At 42.2% G+C, this 16,977-nt stretch overlaps 1 protein-coding gene across 3 annotated transcripts in view; it reads right to left on the bottom strand.

The window, feature by feature from the left end:
- Positions 1-8,308, bottom strand: part of LOC129831192 (semaphorin-6D-like) — a 126,883-nt gene extending 118,575 nt beyond the window's left edge. For 2 of the 3 annotated variants that reach the window (XM_055894301.1, XM_055894303.1), the window contains exon 1: positions 7,959-8,308. The gene's annotated coding sequence lies outside the window, so the exon portion shown is untranslated. Of the gene's footprint in view, positions 1-2,981; positions 3,052-7,958 lie in introns of all 3 variants that reach the window. The other variant, XM_055894302.1, reaches the window with a different exon arrangement.
- Positions 8,309-16,977: the final 8,669 nt, after the last annotated feature.

Genomic DNA, 16,977 nt, shown 5'->3' with positions numbered 1-16,977 from the left:
ATATTAGGATAGAAAACACTCTAAAGTATCCAAAACTGTCAAAATATTGTCTGTGTGTATAACAGAACTGATTTTGCAGGCGAAAACCTGAGGAACTTTAGGCTTTAGACATAGTTTCAAGCTTTTATTTTGAAAAATGAGCGAGATTTATCAAAACGCGTCAGGTGTCCTTTGATTAGTTCCTGCGCAGGAGAGATGTGGCTCGACATTTTCTTTCTCTGTAGTATTGAACAGTTTTCCATCCGGTTGAAATATGATTGATTATGTATGTTAAAAACAACCTGAGGGTTGATTATAAAAAACCTTTGACATGTCTCCACGAACATTATGAATACTTTTTGGAATTTTCGTCTGCCCTTCAGTACCAGAACGAGCTTGTGGTTTTCTGAACATAACGCGCAAACCAAATGGCGGTTTTTGGTTATAAAACTAATCTTTATCGAACAAAAAGAACATTTATTGTGTAACTGGGAGTCTCGTGAGTGCAAACATCCAAACATTATCAAAGGTAAGCGATTCATTTTATTGCTTTTCTGACTTTCGTGACCAAGCTAATTTAAGGCTAGCTGATCTAGCAGTGATTGATACACTCACAAACGCTTGGATTGCTTTCGCTGTAAAACATATTTTCAAAATCACGATAGGTGGATTAACAACAAGCTAAGCTGTGTTTTGGTATATTTCACTTGTGATTCCATGATTATAAATATTTATAGTATTATTTTTGAATTTGGCGCTCTGTAATTCAGCGGTTGTTTACGAAAATGATCCCGTAAAAGGGATCCGTGCGGCAAGAAGTTAACAAACTATAGTTTTGGCAAGTCGAATAGGACATCTACTTTGTGCATGACAAGTAATTTTTCCAACAATTGTTTACAGACAAATTATTTCACTGTATCCCAATGGGTCAGAAGTTTACATACACTAAGTTGACTGTGCCTTTAAACAGCTTGGAAAATTCCAGAAAATTATGACATGGCTTTAGAAGCTTCTCATAGGCTAATTGACCTTATTTGAGTCAATTGGAGGTGTACCTGTGGATGCATTTCATAGGCTAATTGACATTATTTAAGTCAATTGGAGGTGTACCTGTGGATGCAAGGCCTACCTTCAAACTCAGTGCCTCTTGGCTAGACATCATGGGAAAATCAAAAGAAATCAGCCAAAAAATTGTAGACCTGCACAACATCTGAAGGTACCACGTTCATCTGTACAAACAATAGTACGCAAGTATAAACACCATGGGACCACGCAGCCGTCATACCGCTCAGGAAGGAAGTGCGTTCTGTCTCCTAGAGATGAACGTACTTTGTTGCGAAAAGTGCAAGTCAATCCCAGAACAACAGCAAAGGACCTTGTGAAGATGCTGGAGTAAACCGGTACAAAAGTATCTATATCCACAGTAAAACAAGTCCTGACATAACCTGAAAGGCCGCTCAGCAAGGAAGAAGCCACTGCTCCAAAACCACCATAAAAAAGCCAGAATACGGTTTGCAACTGCACATGGGGACAAAGATCGTACTTTTTGGAGAAATGTCCTCTGGTCTGATGAAACAAAAATATAACTGTTTGGCCATAATGACCATCGTTACATTTGGAGGAAAAAGGGGGATGCTTGCAAGCCGAAGAACACCATCCCAACTGTGAAGCCCGTGGGTGGCATCATCATGTTGTTTTTTGCTACATATACATACATTTTACATACATGGTACTTTTTTTCATACATGGTGTACTTCACAAAATAGATGGCATCATGAGGCAGGAAAATTATGTGGATATATTGAAGCAACATCTCAAGACATCAGTCAGGAAGTTAAAGCTTTGTCGCAAATGGGTCTTCCAAATGGACAATGACCCCAAGCATACTTCCAAAGTTGTGGCACAATGGCTTAAGGACAACAAAGTTCAGGTATTGGAGTGAACATCACAAAGCCCTGACCACAATTCTATAGAAAATGTGTGCAGAACTGAAAAAGTGTGTGCGAGCAAGGAGGCCAACAAACCTGACTCAGTTACACCTGCTCTGTCAGGAGGAATGGGACAGAATTCACCCAACTTATTGTGGGAAGCTTGTGGAGGCTACCCGAAACGTTTGACCCAAGTTAAACAATTTAAAAGGCAATGCTACCAAATACTAATTGAGTGTATGTAAACTTCTGACCCAATGGGAATGTGATGAAAGAAACAAAAGTTGAAATAAATCATTCTCTACTATTATTCTGACATTTCACATTCTTAAAATAAAGTGGTGATCCTAACTTACGTAAGACAGGGAATTTTTACTAAGATTAAATGTCAGGAATTGTGAAAAACACACTAAATGTATTTGGCTAAGGTGTATGTAAACTTCCGACTTCAACTGTATGTTCCAACAGGACAATGACCCCAAGCATACAGCCAAAGCAATGCTGGAATGGCTTTAGAACAAGAATGTGAAATCTCTTGAGTGGCCCAGTCAAAGCCCATACTTGAATCCCATTTCAAATCTGTGGAAAGACTTGAAGATTGCTGTTCACCACCACTACCCATGAAATGTAAGAGCTTGAGAAAATCCCCAAATCCAGATGTGCAAAGCTGAAACAAACATACCCAAGACAACCCAAGAGAACTCAAAGCTGCAAATCGCCACCAAAGGTGCTTCTACAAAGTATTGACTCGGGTGTGAATACTTATGTAAATTAGATCTGCAATTCTTCTAAAATAAAATTGACTAAAAACATTTTTTCACTTTGTCATTATGGGGTAATGTGTGTAGATGGGTAAGAAAACATCTATTTAATCCATTTTGAATTCAGGCTGTAACACAACAAAATGTGGAGTAAGTCAAGGCGTATGAATGCACTGTTACTGTATCGATTTACCCCCATCTTTAGAGAAAAGAGGGAAAGGAGACAAAGAGAGGAGAAAACATGAAGTAAGATAAGAACGAGGAGCAGATACTAGAGGCACTTGAAGGGGAAAGCTATTTCAGCACTCATTACCTCTGGGGGCATTAGGAGCGATGGACCTTTGAGGACCTCTCTACCGGCGACACAATTCAGCAGCCAAAATCTGGAAAAGAGACAGCCAGGAAATAAAAATCACACCCTCGACAAAACAACCCATTTCTCAGGGTGCTTCTGCGTCTGCAGGCCCATCAGTGAACGGGACACAATCTTTGGATGAAATGGAAAAAAGCTACGATGGCGGGGTCATTTTTAGGCATCACGGGCTGGCGAGCAGAACCCAACTCGGCTGGTGAATGGAGAGGCTACTAATGACAAACAGAGGAAGTGGGACTTTTACAGATCCTCTGGAGCTACAGAGTGGAGCAACATACTAGGCGTAACAGATTGATCCAGATACTAGGCCAAAAAGACCCGTGTGCACAAAGCAACTGTACATCAGGCGGAATGACAATCACACAGGCCTATGCTCACTTCTTAGTGACCACACTATAATAGTTGTGGCTGCTTCGCGTGATGTATTGTTGTCTCTACCTTCTTGCAGTTGTCTGTGCCCAATAATGTTTGTACCATGTTTTGTGCTGCTACCATGTTGTGCTGCTGCCATGTTGTCTTGCTACCAAGTTGTTGTCATGTTGTGTTGCTGCCATGCTATGTTGTTGCCATTTTGCCTTCTGGTAGGTCGTCATTGTAAATAAGAATTTGTTCTTAACTGACTTGCCTAGTAAAAAAAAAATATATATATATATATATATATATATACACACACACACACACACACACATACACTAGCTACTCATCCAAGCTACACACGCCATAAATCGAATACAACACAAGCATTGTTATATCTTTCACCCTCACACACAAATACATAGACTCACAGAACACATACACACAATCTCACCAGAAGCGTCCTCAGCTTCCCACTCTGAGAACATCCCACATCCTGCTCTGCTAATTTACTCATCTCAAATCGGCAACCGCCATGTTTACAACGCAACTGGCTAGATCCAGTTCCCCTGTCATGGTGCTACGGCTCTCCAGCCGTAACCTCACCACTCCCACTGTGTCACCCACAGTCACAGCAGAGGGACGGGGAGAGGGCACTGCACTCAGAGGGGTGGTTTCACATCCAAGCTGAGATAAGCCTGTTTAAGTTGTGTGTTGGAAATTCAGGCAGGCAGATACAACTGTGCATGTTAATGCTTTTATAACCACGCAGACAAAACACTGTAGAGGTTCCATGCTGATTAGGCCTAGACTTTGTGTACGTGCAAACACATTCAATGCAGTACTGATGTTTTTCAAACTTTGTCGGAGCCATGTTTAAACATTAGCGAAGACAGAATATGGCATGATCCGTGTGCTGAAATACAGCCACATACGCAACACCGATTTCCAGCTACATTAAATTATCTGTCAACAAAAGCCCACTAAATAGATGCAAACATTACACACAAGCAGAGGTATAATAGCTCGAGCCATCTGGAAACCTATTAATTGCCAGCGAGATAGAGATGTTGAAATTAATGAAGCCACACGCTAAAGAGACAACTCTCACTAAGGGGGAAAGGGATTGACGTAACACCAACTACAGACAACTCTCACGTACTCTCTCTTTTTATTTTTTACCCCTTTTTCTCCACAATTTAGTGATATCCAATTTGTAGTTACAGTCTTGTCCCGTCGCTGCAACTCCTGTACGGACTCGGGAGAAGCGAAGGTCGAGAGCCATGCGTCCTCCGAAACACGGCCTTGCCAAGGCGAACTGCTTCTTGACACACTGCTCACTTAACCCGGAAGCCAGCCGCAACAATGTGTCTGAGGAAACACCGTACAACTGGCAACCAAAGTCAGATACAGTAGCAGGTGCCCGGCCCACCACAAGGAGTCTCTAGAGCGAGATGGGACAAGGATATCACAGCAGGCCAAACACTCCCCTAACCCGTGCGACGCTGGGCCAAATTGTGCGCCGCCTCATGGGTCTACCAGTCACAGCCTTAGACCATTGAGCCACGAGAGAGGCCTTGAATTCTCTTAAGTGAGGTAAAATCTTTGAGGCCCATTTTCCTTTATAAAAAAAAAAAAAGAAGAGATGTGTTTCGATGACGCAACGACACTGAGGGTTTTGTTGTGGCGCCAGTTAACGACACCCTTGAGGTTGCGAACCCAAACTCCTAATTACCAGTTAGCCAATTAAGGCTGTCGCCAAAACCTAGAGCGCGTGCCAGAAAACTGGCTTCAGTTCAGTCAGATCAGCTGTTTACTGATTCACTGATCTACAAATCAACTGCCTGAGCACCCGAGGTCTACCGTGATGGTGCTGAGGTGTAGGGTAGAGACCTGGTAAGGGAGAGATTTGTGGTAGGCCCACCTACATGCTGTGGCAGTGATGGAGGGATCTTAGTAGAGCAAGGCCACCTATTCACAGCATCAGTAACTTCATCAGTCATGCAGCAGGTGACACGCACACAGTGAATACATATGCACACACATGCATGCCAAAAATGAAACTGTGCTTTCATTGACACGCGCACACACACACACAGTGCATATTATAGGGGGCCTAAACCCCCTGAGTCTAAATGCAACAAAAGTCCATCTTTGGGGGGTCTCTAAATAATGCAATTTACTGTGACAGTGGTAAATATAAAAATAAAAGCTTATTCCTAAATTAACAAACACCCCCACAACTCTGACATGGTTTAAAAAAATACATTTCCCATGTGGCTGCACTTGTCATTCTGGGACAGTCCCGTATTTCAGCCCCTTTTCAGGTTTCTCAACGTTACTCTTTACAAAAACATATCAACTAATTCGGGCTACATGAGTGTAGGTCTAATGAAAATCGCAGAATGTCACTTGACTTGGTGTTTTGTAACCAATGTCTCTTTCTAGTCATCAAATGGGCGTGTGCCCAGTACACTGTTCGGATGCTGGAAGTATTTTGGAGTGGACGAATTTGTGCAGGTGGTGATTTGTTTGACAATCAGATGAAAACATCATGACTGGTTGTGTTCATGCCACATGTTTACCATTTAATGACATGCCTTTCCTATTAGGCCCAAATAGGATGGTCCCATGAAAAATATTAAGTCCCCCCCCCCCCCCCCCCCCCCCCGGGATGTCACTGTATAATTCACACACAAACACAGCACAGGCTGCTGGCTCCAACACAGCATCCTGCAGAGGTGAGATATGATGGCTGAGGAGAGATATGATGGCTGAGGAGAGATATGATGGCTAAATTTAGGTGAGATATGATGGCTAAGCATGGGGTTGACACATGATTGCGCTCTCCTCCAGAGAATGGGCAGTGTGGTCCATTACAGTAGCCTGAGTGCATTGAAGCTAGAAGATCTTATACAATTTTAACAGTGCATAAATGTTTCAGATAGCTCTGTCCGAAGAAAACATTTCTCTTCTACTTCAGGTTGCCAACTGCAGAATTCTGTGTAAGTGAGCATTCATTTAGTAGCCTGCTGTCTACTTCATTTACACTGAACTTTGTTGAGCTTGTAATAAGTCTTTCCATGTTACAATTGCATAATATATCTATGTAGGCCTATGCTCAAATACAAAAGACAGAGGATTTGAAGCATTGGCATAATAGCATGAAGACAAAAGATGCTAAAAATATTTGAGGGAAAGACAATGCGCAAGTCAATTAACCACCTGAAGAGAGCAAGCAAATTCGATTATATTGCCCCTTATCTGCCAAAACAATTGTCATACAATCTGTTACGCGTGAAGGCATTGTTTGAATACATGCATAAAAACGTGCTAATTTGGACTGTGTTTTCGCAGGCAATTGCAGATGGCCAGACGTTACGGAGTACTAAACCGCTAAATCCGGTATTTTGATTGTGAACCAGCACCGTGAGGGAAACGGATTAGGACAAAAGGCGAGTCCCGCGGCAGAGATTTCAGGGGAAATAATAGGCGGATGGCAACCGGGGGTTCAGCAGAAAATCTTTCCTATGGTTGTCATATGTAATAACATTATTGTTACCACCCGTCTGTGTGTTTAAACATGATTTTTATTTAAAAAAAATTCAAGTTAGGTTTTTTTTAACTGGTAGGCGTATGACTAGATTATATACATATATATATATACAAAAAACATGATCGTTTTTTAAAGATACAACTACAACATCATTTACATAACCTGCACAAAGCATTTCATAACTAATATGATCGACTTTGAAAGCCTCAAAATAAGGAATGGTTGTTGGCTACAATTCACTAAAACGATAGGTAAGCTTTGAAAGCCTCAATATAAGGAATTATTATTGTCTACAATTCACTAAAATGATAGGTAGGCCTATACGTCACTTCAAGTTGACGACTTTATAGGCTAAGCAACATTACACAGCTGATGCTTTCGATATTGTGTCAATTCTATTTATCGTGCACTGACAAGCCTGTGAAGTTGGCCCCATCGATATTCATTGATGACTTGGGGTAGAATGATGCGACGAACCCTTATGGGCAACTATGACCATGATCCCGCACCCTTTAAAGTAGCTGGAGAAATAATTTGACATAAATTATAATCACAAACTTCAATAGTGACCATCAATCTGGCAAGTTATCAAGTGCCCTAGAAAAATATCTATATACAACCTGGAAAATACTAACCTAATAAAATAGGCTACCATGTAGCATAAAAATAAAGGATGCAAGCTACAAAACGATCACTAGAATAAATGCAATGTTTTTCTCATTCAAGTGTTTAATTTGCCACCTTGTGTGACAGCTCTTTAATTGAGATCTCAGACCTGTCAAACCAGAAAGTCGCAGTCATGCCAAAGTCGTGGGATGAAGGTTTTCGACATTTAGTTCGTAAATTCAGTTCAGTGGGTTTGCAAAGACCGAGAACCCAGAACATACAACATAATGGTCCGCATGAGGACCGACTTTCAAACATTTGAACCAAACCAAATGTACACAGGGAGCAAATGCAGATTGTAGGCAACATATACCGCACAGGGGCGACAACACGGAATTTACCTTGTCTCCAAAATTAATTCCTCGAGATATTTCCGAGGGAAATAGTCCAAAATTCAGCAAGTGTATTGACGAAGAGGTAACAGTATGAAAATAATCACTATTTCAATCCTTGAACGTCGTAATTCCCAGGACGCACGCTGTTGAGTTTGCATTGACTATACACTGAAGCAGGCGGAGATCTACCCAGGCGCGCGACTGTCGTCTCGTTCAGGACCCACCCTCCTCGTTTGCATGAAAGACCCTTACGGCCAATTAAGGGTCGCAGCACGGTAGACTACGCAGCTGGCACCTCCCACACCGTTCAAACCATGGCCCAGACTTCAGACCCCAGTCCAGACTGTAAACATTAAATGGTTCTCAGAATCTCAGAATGGTTTTCCCATTTCTTTTTAACACTGTTTCGAATTATCTCTCTCTCTCTCTATCTCTCTCTCTCTGTGTATGTGTATGTGTATGTGTATGTGTATGTGTGTGTGTGTGTGTGTGTGTGTGCGCGCGCGCGTGCGTGAAATCAACAATAGGGTAAATAATTAACTCGAACATGAAGCATCTTATTATGATAAGCATGAACTATGATATACCATGTCATCTTATTATGATATGATAAGAATAAGGATAGTTGCAAGCAAGTAGGAATAACCAGCAACAATATTAGGTAAAAGAAAAATGTCTAATTGTGCATTGCATAGTGTTTGACATGGCTTCCTCGCTTCTCTTTTGATCAAATGCAAATCCAGTCTACTTTGACCGTAACACATTCTCTCCCTATGCCATTAATATATGTGAGGCCTTGCACAGTCTCACTTGGAGGGTTATTATCAAACACTTAGGCACACACCTTGAGAACTAAGTCATTAAGTGGTATTATTCATTTTAAACTATAGTCCCAAACCTTGTTTTGCCAGCAATCAAAGCATTTAGAGCCCACCGCTCAACTCCAAATTCAATCTCAGGGATCAATGTCCCAATGTCCCTGGCTGATTTTCCTGACTCCTTCATTTTTCATTTCCCAACAACCTCTGGTGAAACAGCAAGAAATGACGTGCCCTTTAGCCCCATGCTGAACCCACTTTGTGTCATTCAAAGTCAGACGATAATTTCAACAAAAGTGAATCATTCAAATGACATTGTGTTTTCTCCAGAGTAATTACATGGAAAGACACGGCGGGTTTATCCAGAGTGAGACAAAATACCTCTGTTTTTTTTTTTTTTTACCAGAGCCACACTATGTAGAAAAAAAAATAATGATAGGCCTATTTATTATGAGAAATGTTGTATCCTGGGAAATATTGGTTTATTTGTCGAAGTCAAAGCTACTGTTAAATGATTATACCGTAGTCTTATGATGTTGATTTCCCCTTCCTCTCTCCATGGTGCTGTCTATTCATAAAAAGGTAATGTTGTTATGTGGACCACGATGCAGTGTTTGTACTGCTTTGTTAACCCAAGCATGTAGGATCAGCGTCCATTTCATAATTGAGTTATCCAGACTGATGGACATGTTTGTGAATGTAAATTTAACACAAGTGCCAATAAGGTAGGAGAGCCATTTGCAGGCGCCGCTAATGGTATCAGTGACAGGAGAGAGATGACTGTGTTTTGTCAAAGCCACCAGACCATAAACTATCAGCAGCAGCCGGAGAGGGGGGTGGGGGGGGGGGGGGTGGGGGGGGGGGTGGGGGGGGGGGGGGGGGGGGGGGAAGAGAGAGAGAGAGAGAGAGAAAGAGTAAATATCTATGTGATGATCTGAATGCACTCTGAAAATGACAAACTGAAACCTTGTAGTGTCCATTGGCATTTACAAATTGCCTGTATTTTAACAATGAAAGTGAGATAATTGGATAGCCTATTTATACGAAAACTATGTCATATGAGGGAAGCTATTACCAGGGTTAGAATTGCAGACTTGCCTGGGGGAGCCGATGGACACTCCTACAACAAATCAGGACATTCCAATAAGCAAAAGAATATTAAATACATCCTCATATTCTAATAAGCATTATAAACTGGGTGGTTCGAGCCCTGAATGCTGATTGGCTGACAGCCGTGGTATATCAGACCGTATACCATGAGTATGACAAAACATTTATTTTTACTGTTCTGATTACATTGGTAACCAGTTTATAATAGCAATAAGGCACCTCGGGGGGTTGTGGTATATGGCCAATATACCACGGTTAAGGGCTGTATCCAGGCACACTGCATTGCGTCGTGCATAAGAACAGCCCGTAGCCGTGGTATATTGACCATATACCACACCCCTTCATGCCTTATTGCTTAATTAGAGCACCTCAAGAGTCAATGATACATCAACACATTGGTTAATGGTTAGTGCCACTGAGGTGGTTCGGTGAACTATGCTCATGTGATGATGAGTAACCTTGCTTGACGAGAAGACGTGTGTTAGCTCCCTGAGCTAAATCCTTTGCTTTAGTTCAGCATGCTAACACAGTCTAGGGGTGCATTGGCCACATTAGCCCACATTATATCATGAATGTTGATTCAGTAAGTAAATGAAATGCTCTCAACATTCATTGAGTGCATTCTGTTCTGCTCCAAGTGGGGCTCAACCAGCTGCACAACAATGCACACTACTCAAAGCCAACTGTCTAAGCCAACAGTGTAAGAGACTATTCTGTCACTCCATGAATGACAGTTGGCTTTAGGTCTCAGGGAAGGGGACATCACCAATGTACTCCAGCCAACATGCTACAGACAAGTTTCATATCCATCACACATGATCACTGGGCACCAGAATCTGGCAGCACAAATAACATCCCATTGCATTTTGACAAGGCAAACAGCTAGAGGGACTTGATCATTATGAGCCAAACAACTTTCTAACTTCACTGTCTCTAGTTTCTGGGATTGCTAAAGCGACAGAGATGGTGATTATTTGATGGTGATTATTATATCTCTCCCTGACCAGTGGGTCTCTCAGTCAGCATTTCTCTGGACCATCAACATAATTAATCAAGATACATACGTTTATTGATCAAATAAAACAAGATGTATGGTCACAAACACCACATAAGTGCAGTGAAACATTAATAGATGACTACGTGATCAACATGATTTGGAATAAATCAATGGTTTACGGTTTATGCAGTTGATTTTAACCCTAATGAAGGACTTTAGCAAGTGTTGACTAACACAAGTCAGCAAACTCTACGACCCTACAGGAACTTGAATGTCCATCAACTTTTCTCCAAGGTCCTGCTACATGGAGATTAATGTTCTCAGTTATATTTTTATTTTATTTAACCTTTATTTAACTAGTCGTGTCAGTTAAGAACAAATTATTATTTACAATGACGGCCTACCCCGGCCAAACACTAACCTGGACGACGTGGGGTCAATTGTGCGCCGCCCTATGGGACTCCCAATCACGGCCGGTTGTGATACAGCCTGGAATTGAACCAGGTTCTGTAGTGATGCCTCTAGCACTGAGATACAGTGCCTTAGACCGCTGTGCCACTCGGGTGCCCAATATCAGGCCCCTGTATGAATGTTCTCAATTATAACCCCCCCGTACACCCAGACCCTAGGTGGGCTGCAAATTACTCCCTATGTTTTTAAGAAAGCAATCACTAAATATTTCATGGGCGCCTTCGTTTGTCCTGTGGGAGGCGGGAGGAGGCCAGGAACAGCAGGCAGAGACGGTACAAATTCATTTTCGGGAAGGTCACCCAATCCAAATAAGACAAGTTGACACCCAACTCCCAGATGAATTACAATGAAATCCAAATTGATTGGCCTCATGTCCCAACCAAAAGGTAGTGGAGAGGAGTCAAGGGCGTAAACATAATGTCACTTTCGTCATCCTCCTCATCTGAGGAGGAGTAGTAAGAAGGATCGGAGGACTAATGCGCAGCGTGATATGAATACATCGTTACTTTTAATAACGAAGAACACTGAATAAACTTACAAAACAATAAACGGACAAACGACCGAAAACGCAACAGTCCCGTATGGTGACATACACAAAGAAACAGGAACAATCACCCACAACCCACAATACAAAACAGGCTACCTAAATATGGTTCCCAATCAGAGACAACGACTAACACCTGCCTCTGATTGAGAACCATATCAGGCCAAACACATAGAAATAGACAAACTAGACATACAACATAGAATGCCCACTCAGATCACACCCTGACCAAACAAAACATAGAAACATACAAAGCAAACTATGGTCAGGGCGTAAACATAACTGTTTTAGAGAAGATACAACACATTTCTACGTGTAGAGTAGACAGACAGAAACACACACATGTTATCTGTAGCCTTTAGACTTCCGTGCAAGACTGACTTGGGACATCACTTTGTTCGATAACCGACCTCAAATCTTTTTATAACCACTTTAACCCAATGAAGTCTGTATGTTTTCTCACTTGTTGGCTTATAGATAAATAAGACACACAGTCAGACACTAGAGCGAGGAAGGGAACTGGGCGCCCCAGAATAACATCAGACAGGCCGCAGACAGAGGGTGACACCGTGTTAATTAAAACACACCGGCCAATGACCCCCGTGTGTCCCTAATCCACAAATCAGAGGGGCAGGACCGCTGTCTTGCCCCCCACCCCCGGGGTCTCACCCTTCACCCTAGCAGAGATGTCACAGTGTGCTTGGGTGTTGTTAGCCGTTCTGAGCTAAATAATGCTAAAGAAGCTGTCACTGCTTTTTCCTATGTACTGTATTTTAGCTTCACTCTTACAGTGCCTTCAGAAAGTTTTCGCACCCCTTGACTATTTCCACATGTTGTGTCACCGCCTGAATTTAAAATGGATCAAATTTAGATTTTTTGGTCACTGGCCTACACACAATAACCCATAATGTAAAAATGGAATTCTGTTTACAAATTAATAAAAAAATTAAAAGCTAAAATATCTTGAGTCAATACGTCTTCAACCTAAATATGTTCAGGAGTAATAATTTGCTTGACATGTCACTTAGTAAGTTGCATAGACTTACTCTGTGTGCAATAATAGTGTTTAACATGACTTTATAATGACTTCCTCATCGCTGTACCCCACACATACAATAATCTGTAAGGTCCCTCAGTCGAGCAGTGAATTTCAAACACATATTCAACCACAAATACCAGGGAGGTTTTCCAATGCCTCACAAAGAAGGGCACCTATTGGTAGATGGGTAAAAAATACAAAAGCAGATATTGAATATATCCCTTTGAGCATGGTGAAGTTACTCATTTCACTTTGGATGGTGTATCAATACACCCAGTCACTACAAAGGTACAGGCGCCCGGAGAGGAAAGAAACCGCTCAGGGATTTCACCATAAGGCCGATGGTGACAGGGTATAATGGCTGTGATTGTCACGTTCGTCGTATTGATGAGACCAAGGCGCAGCATGGTATGCGTACATTCTATTTATTAAACGAATGAACACTAAACAAACTAAACAAAATGACTGTGAAGCTATATAAACGAGTGCTGAACAGGCACCTACACATAGACAAGAACCCACGAAACCAAAAGGGAAAATGGCAACCTAAATAGGATCCCCAATCAGAGACAACGATAAACAGCTGCCTCTGATTGGGAACCAATTCAGGCCACCAATATGCCTAGACATACAAAAACCCTAGACAATACAAAAACACGCATACCCACCCTCGTCACACCCTGACCTGACCAAAATAATACAGAAAACATAGATAACTAAGGTCAGGGCGTGACAGTGATAGGAGAAACCTGAGGATGGATCAACAACATTGTAGTTACTCGACAATACTAACCTAATTGACAGAGTGAGAAGAAAGAAGCCTGTACATAATAAAAATATTCAAAAAAATGCATCCTGTTTGGAACAAGGCGCTAAAGTAATACTACAAAAAATGTGGCAAAGCAATTAACTTTTTGCCCTGAATACAAAATGTTGTATTTGGGGGGAATCCAATGCAATACATTGCTGAGTACCACTCTCCATATTTTCAAGCATAGTGGTGGCTGGATCATGTTATGGGTATGCTTGTAATCATTAAGGACTAGGAAGTTTTTCCAGGATAAAAAAGAAATGTAATGGAGCTAAGCACAGGCAAAATCCTAGAGGAAAACCTTGTTCAGTATGCTTTCCACCAGACACGGGGAAATTAATTCACCTTTCAGCAGAACAATAACCTAAAACACAAGGCCAAATATACAGTAGAGTTGCTTACCAAGAAGAGAGTGCATGTTTCTGTGTGGCTGAGTTAGTTTTGACTTAAATCTACTTGAAAATCAATGGCAAGATCTTAAAATGGTTGTCTAGCAATGATCAAGAACAAATTTGACAGAGCTTGAAGAATTTTGAAAAGAATAATAGGCAAATGTTGCACAATCCTGGTGTGGAAAGCTCTTAGAGACTTACCCAGAAAGACTCACAGCTTTAATCATTGCCAAAGGTGCTTCTATAAAGTTTTGACTCAAGATTGTGAATACTTATGTAAATGACATAATATAATTATTTAATATTCAATACATTTGCAAAAATGTCCCACTTTTTTTTAACTTTGTCATTATGGGGTGGGATGAATACTTACACTACTGTTCAAACGTTTGGGGTCACTTAGAAATGTCCTTGTTTTTGAAAGAAAAGCATTTATTGTGTCCATTAAAATAACATCAAATTGATCAGAAATACAGTGTAGACATTGTTAATGTTGTAAATGACTATTGTAGCTGGAAACAGCTGACTTTTAATAGAATATCTACATAGGCGTAGAAGAGTGTAAAGCTCGTTGTATGATGTAGAAAGAGACCAAGGTGCAGCGTGGTAAGCGTTCATAATATTTAATCAAACTGAACACTGTTTGATTGAAAAAAAATAACAAAGTAGAACAAAACAAAACAGTTCTGTCAGGTGCAGACACAAAACAGAAAACAACTGTTTCAAAACACAGCTGGGAAAAAGGCTGCCTAAGTATGATTCCCAATCAGAGACAACAAATTCTTCGAATAGTCCCCGCGATATGCAACTGTTCAGGGAAGTCAGGAACCAATACACGCAGTCAGTCAGGAAAGCAAAGGCCAGCTTTTTCAAGCAGAAATTTGCATCCTGTAGCTCTAACTCCCAAAAGTTCTGGGACACTGTAAAGTCCATGGAGAACAAGAGCACCTCCTCCCAGCTGCCCACTGCACTGAGGCTAGGTAACACGGTCACCACCGATAAATCCGTGATAATCGAAGACTTCAACAAACATTTCTCAACGGCTGGCCATGCCTTCCTCCTGGCGACTCCAACCTTGGCCAACAGCTCCGCCCCCCCCCGCTGCTACTCGCCCAAGCCTCCCCAGCTTCTCCTTTACCCAAATCCAGATAGCAGATGTTCTGAAAGAGCTGCAAAACCTGGACCCATACAAATCAGCTGGGCTTGACAATCTGGACCCTCTATTTCTGAAACTGTCCGCCGCCATTGTCGCACCCCCTATCTCCAGCCTGTTCAACCTCTCCTTCGTATCATCTGAGATCCCCAAGGATTTTAAAGCTGCCGCGGTCATCCCCCTCTTCAAAGGGGGAGACACCCTGGACCCAAACTGTTACAGACCTATATCCATCCTGCCCTGCCTATCTAAGGTCTTCGAAAGCCAAGTCAACAAACAGATCACTGACCATCTCGAATCCCACCGTACCTTCTCCGCTGTGCAATCCGGTTTCCGAGCCAGTCACGGGTGCACCTCAGCCACGCTCAAGGTACTAAACGATATCATAACCGCCATCGATAAAAGACAGTACTGTGCAGCCGTCTTCATCGACCTGGCCAAGGCTTTCGACTCTATCAATCACCATATTCTTATCGGCAGACTCAGTAGCCTCGGTTTTTCTAATGACTGCCTTGCCTGGTTCACCAACTACTTCGCAGACAGAGTTCAGTGTGTCAAATCGGAGGGCATGTTGTCCGGTCCTCTGGCAGTCTCTATGGGGGTACCACAGGGTTCAATTCTCGGGCCGACTCTTTTCTCTGTATATATCAATGATGTTGCTCTTGCTGCGGGCGATTCCCTGATCCACCTCTACGCAGACGACACCATTCTGTATACTTCTGTCCCTTCCTTGGACACTGTGCTATCTAACCTCCAAACGAGCTTCAATGCCATACAACACTCCTTCCGTGGCCTCCAAATGCTCTTAAACGCTAGTAAAACCAAATGCATGCTTTTCAACCGGTCGCTGCCTGCACCCGCACGCCCGACTAGCATCACCACCCTGGATGGTTCCGACCTAGAATATGTGGACATCTATAAGTACCTAGGTGTCTGCCTAGACTGTAAACTCTCCTTCCAGACTCATATCAAACATCTCCAATCCAAAATCAAATCGAGAGTCGGCTTTCTATTTCGCAAAAAAAAGCCTCCTTCACTCACGCCGCCAAACTTACCCTAGTAAAACTGACTATCCTACCGATCCTCGACTTCGGCGATGTCATCTACAAAATAGCTTCCAATACTCTACTCAGCAAACTGGATGCAGTTTATCACAGTGCCATCCGTTTTGTTACTAAAGCACCTTATACCACCCACCACTGCGACCTGTATGCTCTAGTCGGCTGGCCCTCGCTGCATGTTCGTCGTCAGACCCACTGGCTCCAGGTCATCTACAAGGCTATGCTAGGTAAAGTGCCGCCTTATCTCAGTTTACTGGTCACGATGGCAACACCCACCCGTAGTACGCGCTCCAGCAGGTGTATCTCACTGATCATCCCTAAAGCCAAAACCTCATTTGGCCGCCTTTCCTTCCAGTTCTCTGCTGCCTGCGACTGGAACGAATTGCAAAAATCTCTGAAGTTGGAGACTTTTATCTCCCTCAACAACTTTAAACATCTGCTATCTGAGCAGCTAACCGATCGCTGCAGCTGTACATAGTTCATCGGTATATAGCCCACCCAATTTACCTACCTCACCCCCATACTGTTTTCATTTATTTACTTTTCTGCTCTTTTGCACACCAGTATCTCTATTTGCACATGATCATCTGATGATTTATCACCCCAGTGTTAATCTGCTAAATTGTAAT

The sequence above is a fragment of the Salvelinus fontinalis genome, chromosome 32, assembly GCF_029448725.1.
Source record: "Salvelinus fontinalis isolate EN_2023a chromosome 32, ASM2944872v1, whole genome shotgun sequence".
Classification (NCBI taxonomy): domain Eukaryota; kingdom Metazoa; phylum Chordata; class Actinopteri; order Salmoniformes; family Salmonidae; genus Salvelinus; species Salvelinus fontinalis.
The sequence above is the reverse complement of the archived record's forward strand: the minus strand, read 5'-3'. Positions and strand labels throughout refer to the sequence as shown.